Here is a 10,733-nt window from a genome sequence, read left to right on the forward strand (position 1 = left end):
ATGCATTCATGCGCATCATAACATTCATCACACGAAAATTTCAAGGAACTGAGGAATTATTTGCAAATATTTTCAGACCATGGATTGTGGACGAAGGAACACTAAGAAGTACAGTTTTAGATGTCCTGACTTGAAAGAGTTAAGGAAGCTAGCATCTTTTGTATTAGATCCCTTGGACTTCAAATAAAGTCATGGGAAGCTTCTATCTATCTTGTATGCTGATGTAGTTGAAGGACTTCTGAGTGTGTTGGTTCAGTTCTATGATCCTCACTACCGTTGCTTCACTTTTCCTGATTATCAGCTTATGCCTACGTTGGAGGAGTATGCCAGTCTCTTGGGAATACCTGTTCCTAACAAGGTTCCATTTAGTGGATTGGAAGAGATTCCCAGATCTCATCTTATTGCTGAAGCTCTTCACTTGAAGAAGTCTGAGATAGAGGCTCATTGGGTGAAGAAAGGAGGATTGTTTGGGTTTCCATCTGATTTCCTCATCAAGGAAGCTACTGCCTTTGCTCAAGCTGGTAGTGTGGATGCTTTTGAAGCTATCATTGTGTTGCTCATCTATGGATTAGTTTTGTTCCCTAACATTGACGGTTTTGTTGATGTTAACACCATTAGAATTTTCTTGATTGGGAATCATGCGCCTACTTTATTGGGTGATATGTACTTCTCTTTCCATCTAAGTAATTCTAAGGGTGGTGGAACATTTGTCTGTTGCATTCCTCTTTTGTACAAGTGGTTTATTTCACACTTGCCTCAAACACCTGCTTTTGTGGAGAACAAACAATGTCTATGGTGATCTCAAAGACTTATGTATCTCACTAATAATGATATAGTTTGGTATGATCCTTCTTTAAGCAATTTGGAGATTATTGATAGTTGTGGTGAATTCTCTAATGTGTCTCTCATTGGTACACAAGGAGGAATCAACTACAACCCTGCTTTGGCTCATCGTCAACTTAGGTTCCCCTTGAGAGACAAACCATATAACATGTTGTTAGAAGGTATTTTCTATCAAGAGGGTAAAGATCCCCAACATTTGAAGCAGAAGATTGTGCATGCTTGGCATAATGTGCATAGGAAAGGAAGATCCGAGCTTGGTCCGTGCAATTGTGTAGCTTTGGAAGCTTACACTCTTTGGGTGAAGAAGTGAGCTTTGGAGTTGAAGATGCCTTATCCTTGTGAGAGACCTATGTCTATGGTTGTGGTTGAGCCATTAACTCTCCCTAACCAAGATGTAGAGGAGTTGGAAGACGCACTCGCCAAGATGAAGCAAGAGAAAGATATGTGGGAAGAGCGTTTCCATGCTTTGAGCAAAAAGCATGAGGAGTTGCAATTGGAGTCTAAGGACAAAGATGCACTTATTGAGTTACTTGAAGATCGAGTGACAAAGAGACAGAGAGATCCAGAGGTTTCATCTTCTAGTATGCCTCAGCCTTCCATTGTTTGGAAGAAGATTGTTGATCAGCTTGTCCTCGAGAAGACTCAGATGAAGGCTTCTTTTGAGACCGAGATTCGATGCATTCGAAGGAAGTACGCACCTGCAGCTAGATCTTCTGACACTGTTGTTAGGGATCCTTAGGATGATGAGTCTCCTTTTCTCTTGTATTTTACATTTGGTTTCTGAAATTGTACTCAGTGTAATCCTTCCAATTATAAATAAAAGAGATTTTTTGGTCATATCAAATTGTTGCAATTGTTGTTATATATATATATTTGCAAATAATATAGTAACTTCTTTGAAAATAAAAACAATCAAGCATTGAATTTCATGCATCATTTGCATAAGCAGGTTTCTCTTTCGCCAGATGTCTCATTGGTGTTTCTTTTGTGCTTGAAGCCAAGCTAACTCATCGGCACAATACTCGCGCCAATCATTCCAGAATGATGGAACATCTTGAGCAAGAGAATAGAGACCTGAAAGAGGAGATCGCCCGCCTGACTGCCATGATAGAGTCAGTTCTAGCCGCACAGAGCCAGTCTTATCCAACACCTGTAACTCCTCCTCCGAGGACTGTCACTTCATAGGTGGCTACCTCTACCATGCCTGCTGCTACCGCTCATTTCGCGCCTGCCATGCCTGCCCGATTCCCGTGGGGAAGCTGTCGCATCCGCGAAAAACAACTGGCGGGCTGAAACAAAAAACAACACAGAGCCGCCACTGCGCGTTATTTATCCCAAGATAGGGAAAGGAAACGCTCAGAGAAACCTGGAAAAAAGCATGGTCTCGCGACCAAAGAGAAAGGGTAAGGGAGTCGGTTACGCAAGGGGAAGGTATTAGCGCCCCTCACGTTCGTCGTACTCGACGGGATCCACGCTCTAAGAAAAGAAAAGGTTGCTAAAACATCACACACACACACACCGAAGACAACACAGGTGGGGTTAAGAGGAAGAGAGCTCGATAGGACGTCGCATCCTATGCCTACGTATCTCGTCTGGAACGAGAATCAGAGCTGCCGTAGTTCGGCTCACGCACGCCAAACAAACAAACAAACACACCGGCAAACATGGAGCCTGAAGGCCAATCACTGGACTTACATCAGCATCCGAACCAAAACACACACAAAAGGGCAAACGTGGAGCCCGACCGCCAATCACTGGACTTACATCGGCATCCGAACCAAAACACACGCACACTGGAACCCGAATGCCACTCGATGGACTTACATCAGCTTCCAAGCACACAACAACCAACAAGTTAATAGGGAGTCGGGAACTCGAGCCTATAACTGTCAAGCACACACACAAAAAGAAAGAAAAGTGCCCGGAGAGACCTCGCACGGTCTCCTGCCTACATACCTCGTCTGGAACGAGGATCAGGGCGATGTAGTTCCCCTGAAAGGGAAAGAAAATCTAGCCAGAAACCAAGGGGAGACACACTACCAGGGAACTGTACTCGAGCCTAGTGTTATCATGCATCATTGCCCTATGTTGTGGTTTCTACCTACTTGCACAACAGCAAGCTAATCCTATCCAGGAAGAAAGTAAGCAAGCAAGCATCAATCACAATAAAACAAACATTTCACATAGCACACACTATATCCAGTCAAGTGAGGCTCAAACAAGGGTGGACTGCCGAGGCAAGTCATCTGTACAAGGTAGAGTTAGCTCTTAACCTTGCCATTGAGAGGCTAAGGTGAAGCTGATGAAAGGTGAGTGAAGCTTAGACTTCACAGCTCTTATCCCTGACCAGGGAGAGCTTCAGACAAAGGAGCGTGGGTCCAGAATGGAGGGACCCTTCTACGCTCAAGACTCTGACTCGATTGTGCAACAACACAAGATCTTGGGTTTGTGTCCCAATGCATCAACACAGTGGTGTGAGCAGAGGGACGACTCAACAGAATAGCGGGGGATAGATTGCATATCCCTTGGGTTCCGCCAATTGCCTCATAGAGGTCTTCACCTGCTTGGCACAAAAGTAAACAATCACAGACATCGCCTCTTAAGGAGGACTTCAGACAGTTGCCTGGCCAAGTAACAGGCCAGGTCTTCCAGACTACATGAAGACAAGAGAGTCTACCTCAACTGGTTTATACAACCAAGCAGCAGCAAGCAAGTTCTTAAAGAACTGTAAGCGACTAAATGTACCTGAAATCAATCAAGTATCATCAGTACTCAGACAAACCAACAATAAACAGCAAAAGTCAATCTATACAGACAACACAAGTTAATGCACATAAGTGCAAGCCATGAGCTCAAGCTCAAGCATCAAACCTACAACACAAAACCAATGTTAGTTTACAACATCAAACAAAACTCAATTTAATCAACTTGCACTTTTTCCTTTAAGCCTTTTGCAATTCAACCTGAAAATCCACACAAAATGTGAGAAACTAGACCACTAGGCTAAGCCTAGGGTCCAAAAGGGATAAAAAATTCTAAACAACAAGTGCAATTCAACCAAAATCATATTCAAACAAATTAAAAGCAAATGCAATTGGTCCCATGCTCATATCAATCACCATTATCATTCCATGCACAATTTAACATCAATCATGCAATTTGCAACTTCAAAAGACCAAACAGAACTATCTCAATCAAATCCATATCAAAACAATTCAATTAATTCCACAAAACTTCACACCTAACCAGGACACATTCAAGGAATAGCATGTCAATTTTTAGCTCAATTGGACAAAAGGAAGTAGGTCAATGAAAATCAAGAAGTCCAGACACATTTATACAAGCCAAAACAAGGCATCCAAACAAGCATCCAATTCCATAAATCATAAAACAGTGACAACAATCAAGAAATGAATGGGATCAAAACCACAATGTCCTATAATGTGTCTACAATGCTCACACCAAATTTCATCTTCATCCAATACCATATGAGAATTTCACAAGCAAAATGCCAACATGTGTCACACAATGTCACAAAATGAGCATACAGAGAAGAAAATTATCAATCAATTAGAAAACTCCATCAAAAATTCCAGAAAAAGTCACATGTAATCTTGACATATCAATGATCATCCACACAAAATTTCAGCTCAAATCAACATTCCTAAGCCAGGCAAATAAAATCAGAAAGTTGACCTAGCTTGGTGTGACACAAATTGTCACACCTCTATTCAAAAAATCATATCTCCATCACCAAGTATCCAAAAATCACAAACTCTACATGAAAATCACCATCAACATGTCCAGAACAAGCACAAAAATTTTCATCCATTTATTTGAAAGCATCACTATTTCATGAGAGATATGGCATGGTATGTGCAAATGTGACAACATCAAGTAAACCCTAGGCCAATTAATTTTCTACCCATGCAAAAAATCCACAAAAATCATCATTAAATTCTTCACATCATCAGGAGAATGGTGAAAAAAACCTCACCAAAATTGGACAAGTTTTGAGCTCTCTATGATTTTTTGAAGTTATGTAACAAAATTGAAAATGAAATGAAAAACAAAATAGAAATAATAATTAAATAATGCGCCAATGGCATTTCTGTAATTTTTAAATCACAAGCCAAAACGACGCCGTTTGGTTAAGTGACCAAGGCGTGTTCTGATTGGCTCTTGGTGGCGCCAAACACATTATTCAAACGGCAAAGGCAATTGGAAGATCAAACAAGCAAATTTTCCAGAAAACTCCAAGAACTTCATCGTTGTTCATCATTCATCACCAGAAATCATAATTCATGAACCTTAACTAAAATCAACAAATGGCACATCAAAAGAACCGTCTCTCCACAAGGATCATGAACATGCAATCTATTTTCCCTAACACTAAACACACAGCACGGATCGAGCATTTTAAGTTAAGCACATCAAACTTCAAATCACGATAACTCAACCTACAGTCAATCATTCCTCAAACCACAAGTTGCATCGTGTTCTACATTGAATGATCTTTCAAAAGCATATGGCAATTTAAGAAATGGTGAGATTCAAATTTTGGTACCTTGGAGATGGCAGATCTTGTTCTTGATGTATTTTGCTCCAATTGTCCAAAACAGATGCAGCACCAGGTTCAGGAAGTTGAATAGAGAAAGATCCTTGGCTCGAGCACGATCCAGAAGCAAGAACTCTCAAATCACCATTGATATGCACACTTCGGACAGTCACGATTCTGAGGCTTTTGGCATGAATCTTGATGAAACAGATGTAGAGCAAGGTTCATGGAAGATGAATCAACAAGAATTTTGCAATTTGGTTGAGATTTGATGGAGTTTTGGTGAAAAATGTTGATGAAGATTCTTGAAGAATTTGGGAGAAAATGGAGGGAAAGTTGGTTAGGATCTTGAGAATTGTGATTATGATTAACATTCTGTTATGATTAGAACTAAATACCAATCCCTTAATCACTCTCTTAATCACAATTTAGCAAAAATGAGTTTAATTAGTGTAATGTGAAACTTAAGTGCAAGTCCAAAAATGCCCTTGCCAAATATTGCCATGTGACAGCTCATGACAGCTCAAGCAACTTCTAAATGTCATTTGGAGTGTGTTGCAAAAATCCTCATTTCAAAATTCCATATATTTCTCAACTTGGACCATTTTGCCCTTGGATTTTAATTGTTGCACTTGAAAATTGACCTTTTGCATTGACCATTTTTGATGAATTTTGATTATGCACCATGAAAGTACATGTGAAATGGAGTTTGCTCATAAAAAGATCACTCATTTTGGACATTCCATGTGAAAGTTATGCCACTTTGATTATAGGCATTTTTGGAAAATGAATGGACCATAACTTGTCAACCATACATGGGAATTTTAAGTTCTTGGACTTTTTGGAAAGGTGAGACCAAGATCTACAACTTTCATGTTGAACAAATTTTCATTTGAAGCTTTTTTGGACACGTAATTTTGTGATGAAAAACTTTCCATTTTTGGAAACTTCCATTACAAGTCACTTTCTATTTTTGGCAATTTTTTGTCCTGACTTTATTTTTTCCATTCTTGAGCTTTGACATGTCAAATGAAACTTGTTTCAACATGAATGAAGTGTATCCAACTCTCTCCCACCTCCAAATCCATAAAATCAAGCACAATTGACCACAGTTAACTTTTTCAACTGATAGATGAATTTGGCAATGCACTGATCAATCTGAGCCCCAATCTTCTGATGAAATGGCTCAATGGTGAAACCCTAGCCTCAATAATCTCAATATAAACATGAAATGATCCCCATATCCATTGTAGACCCCATCTCCTTGCTATGCCCTGGTTGGCCCAATGCAGATTGATTAGGGTTGACCAGTGGTCAAAACCCTAATCTCAAGGTATCTTGATCAAACACTTGAATCTTCTTGGATGATATCAAGACCATGATGATGATGATATATCATTTCAAACAAGATGTAGACCAATCTCCTTGAGAAATCATGAAACCCTAATTTGAATCACCACCCTCAGATGATTAATGATCCAGTTCAATGAAACCCTCAGCTTGCACATAACCTCTCCATCTTCTGATCAAGACTTAGGAGGATGACTTGCACAATGTGACCACATGATATGCAATATGAAATGCCTAAGGACCTAAAATGATATGCAATATGTTAAACTAGTCCCAAGAGAGGAGGGTAAATTTTGAGGTGTTACAGAAGCCACCAAACTTCATGCCTAAGGGCTTTGCGCCCACATTTGCTTCCATGCCGGCATCTAGCCCCGTCATGTCTGTGCCGCCGCCTGTAGTGCATACCTTACCTCGTATGGAAGCCACCATTTATCATTCTGAGCCATCTGAGGGCCCGAACGTATATGAGAAAATGGATGAAATGAAAGATCAATTTCTTGAGTTGCGCAAGAAGTTGAAAACATTGAGAGGTAAGGACCTTTTTGGGAAGAGTGCTGTTGAATTATGTCTGGTGCCAAATGTAAAGATTCCAGTCAAGTTCAAAGTGCCTGACTTTGAAAAATACAAAGGGAACACATGTCCTCTCATTCATTTGGTGATGTATGCCCGTAAGGTGTCTACCCAAATAGACAATGATCAACTGTTAATCCACTACTTCCAAGACAGTTTGACCGGCACTGCGCTAAGATGGTATATGGGGTTGGATAGTGTGAGCATCCGCACTTTCAATGATTTGGGTGAAGCATTTGTAAATCAGTACAAGTACAACGTTAATATGGATCCCGATCGAGATCAGTTGAAATCACTATCTTAGAAGAACAAGGAAACGTTTAAGGAGTATGCGTAGAGGTGGAGAGAAATCGCTGCTCAGATCAACCCTCCTTTAGAGGAAAAGGAGATGACCAAGATTTTTCTGAAGACCCTTAGCTCATTTTACTATGAGAAGATGATTGTCAGTGCCCCCAGTGATTTTACCGAAATGGTAAACATGGGGATGCGGCTAGAAGAAGGTGTCCGAGAAGGACGGTTGTCAAAGGAGGAGGTATCATCCAACAAAAGATATGGCAACAGTTTTGGTAAGAAGAAGGACAATGAAGCCAACACAATTTCTAGTGGAAGGCAGATGAGGCCTCAAATTAGAAGAAGTCAACCATCCCATCAACATCATCATTAAGTATCTTCTGTAATCCCCATTTTTTCAGCTAGTCAATCAGTACCAGTTCAGCAACAACAACATCAATAACAACAACCACAACAACGAACAAACACCTACTACAACAACAACAATACCAACAATCATCAACAAAAAACTTTCGAGAGGAAGAAGGTCTCTTTTGACCTGATTCCTATGACATATGCAGAGCTTTATCCATCACTGGTTCTCAAGAACCTGTTACAACCAAGAAATCCGCCACAAATTCCTGAACCACTTCCATGGTGGTACAAGCCTGATCTCCGATGTGCTTTTCATCAAGGAGAACCCGGACATGACATTGAGAACTGCTATCCACTCAAATATGAAGTTCATAAGCTAGTGAAAAGTGGAATGGTGTCTTTTGAGGACCGTGCACCCAACGTGAAAGCTAACCCACTGCCCGCTCATGGAAATTCATCGGTTAACATGGTAGATGGTTGCCCAAGGGAGTTCAAAGTGTTTGATGCCCGTTTTATTCGAAGGTCCTTGGTGACGATGCATAAGGATATTTGCTTGGTTAGTGAATGTGAGCATGACCATGATGATTGTGCTATTTGCAGTGTTAATCCAAGAGGTTGTGAGATTGTGAAAAGTGACATCCAGCGGTTGATGGATGAGGGTATGATCCAGATTTTACAATCCCGTCATATAGATGACGATGTGTATGTGATCGTTCCTGTGTTTAAGAACCCAGAGAGAGTAGTGATTCAATATGATAGCAGCAACAATAACAACATCAGTCAAAGATCGATATCGTCGTTGTTCATACGGTTGGCGGGTCCAGTCTTGTACGCAGCCGATAAGGCTGTTCCTTATCAGTATAATGCAACTATGGTGAAGGATGGTCAAGAGGTTCCATTACCTACGACCAATTATGTCGTGAGCATTGCTGATGTTACCAAAGTGACCCGCAGTGGTCGATTGTTCGGGCCGGTGTTCTCAAAAGATGTGGAAGATTCAATAGTTAGTAAGAAAGTGGAAGTGCCTGCAGCAGATCCAATTAGTGCTCCAAAGCGTCAGTCTTGTGAATCCAGCGGTTTGAAGCCTAATAATGATGATGGGGTACTCAGACTGATCAAGAAAAGTGAGTTTAATATGGTGGAGCAACTGCTCCAAACCCCCTCAAAAATGTCAGTACTGTCTCTGCTTATGAATTCAAAACGCACAGAGAAGCACTGTAAAAAGTTATAGAGAAAGCGTTCGTGGAACATAATGTTACGATGGATCAGTTTGATCATATTGTGGCTAACATCACTTCTTGTAATAATCTTAGCTTTTGTGATGAAGAACTCCATGAGGAGGGTAGGAATCATAATTTGGCTTTGCATATCTCGATGAATTGCAAAGATGACGCTTTATCCAATGTTCTTGTTGACACCGGATCATCATTGAATGTGCTGCCGAAGTCAACATTATCAAAGTTGTCATATCAAGGAGCGCTTATGAGGTATAGTGGTGTAATCGTCAAAGCTTTTGACGGTTCATGCAAAACAGTGATAGGTGAAGTGGACCTTCCGGTGAAGATAGGTCCGAGTGATTTTCAAATTACTTTTCAAGTAATGTATATCCACTCGGCCTACAGTTGTCTGTTAGGAAGGCCATGGATCCACGAGGCGGGAGCAGTTACCTTCACGTTGCATCAAAAACTCAAATTTGTCAAGAATGGGAAATTAGTCATTGTTGGGGGGGAAAAGGCGTTGTTGGTTTGCCACCTGTCATCTTTCTCTTATGTTGAAGCTGAGGCTGAGGTTGGAACTCCATTCCAAGCCTTGTCTATTACTGTTGAAAATAGAATTGGGACACCTATGTCCTTATCGAAAGATGCAAGGAAGATTGTTGAAGAGGGAATTATTGATCAATGGGGGCGAGTGGTAGAGGTCTCTGATAACAAAGATAGGACCGACCTGGGTTTTCAGCAAGGTTCATCAACTGCTAGATCAGAGGATATGCAACTCAACTTTTGTAGCGGAGGGTTCATTCATGGCAATGAACAACACTTAGCTGTTGTGCTAAAGGATGACGAAGAGGAAGACTGCGCTAATTTTGTGACGCACGGAAAGGCTTGCGACAATTGGACTGCTGTTGATATTCCTGTTATTATGCATTGATCTAAGTAATTGCTTTTATTTGTTTTAAAAATCCTTCTCCTATGCCTAAGGGGGAAGTGAACATTGTTGGGCATTTCAAATTTGATCATCAATAAAATTAATTATATTCATCCACATCTATGATGTTTGTTTTTACTTTTTGCTTTATTATGAAAATGGTAATCACAAAAAATATAAATAAATGATATAATTGCCCATCTGCATAATATTTGGTCACAAATTCACTTCTCTAAAATCAAATATCAAATCATTATGCAGGTTGGTTTCTAACCCTATTGAATATAATGATCCTTCTCCTTCTCCAAATTTTCAATCCCTTGTGTTTGAGGTTGAGGAGGAAAGTGATGAAGAAGTGAGTGATGAATTGTCTTATCTTCTTGAGCATGAAGGAAAAGCCATTCAGTCATTCGAAGATCAGATTGACTTAGTCAACTTGGGTTCCGAGGATGATGTGAAGGAAGTCAAGATTGGATCTCGACTTTGTCCAGACGTTAAGAAGGGGTTAATTGATCTTCTCCGAGAATATTCAGATGTGTTTGCTTGGTCCTATCAAGACATGCCTGGTTTGGATGAGATTGTAGAGCATAGATTATCGTTGAAGGCAGAGTGCCCGCCAGTC

Source organism: Lathyrus oleraceus, chromosome 4 (genome assembly GCF_024323335.1).
Source record: "Lathyrus oleraceus cultivar Zhongwan6 chromosome 4, CAAS_Psat_ZW6_1.0, whole genome shotgun sequence".
Classification (NCBI taxonomy): Eukaryota; Viridiplantae; Streptophyta; class Magnoliopsida; order Fabales; family Fabaceae; genus Lathyrus; species Lathyrus oleraceus.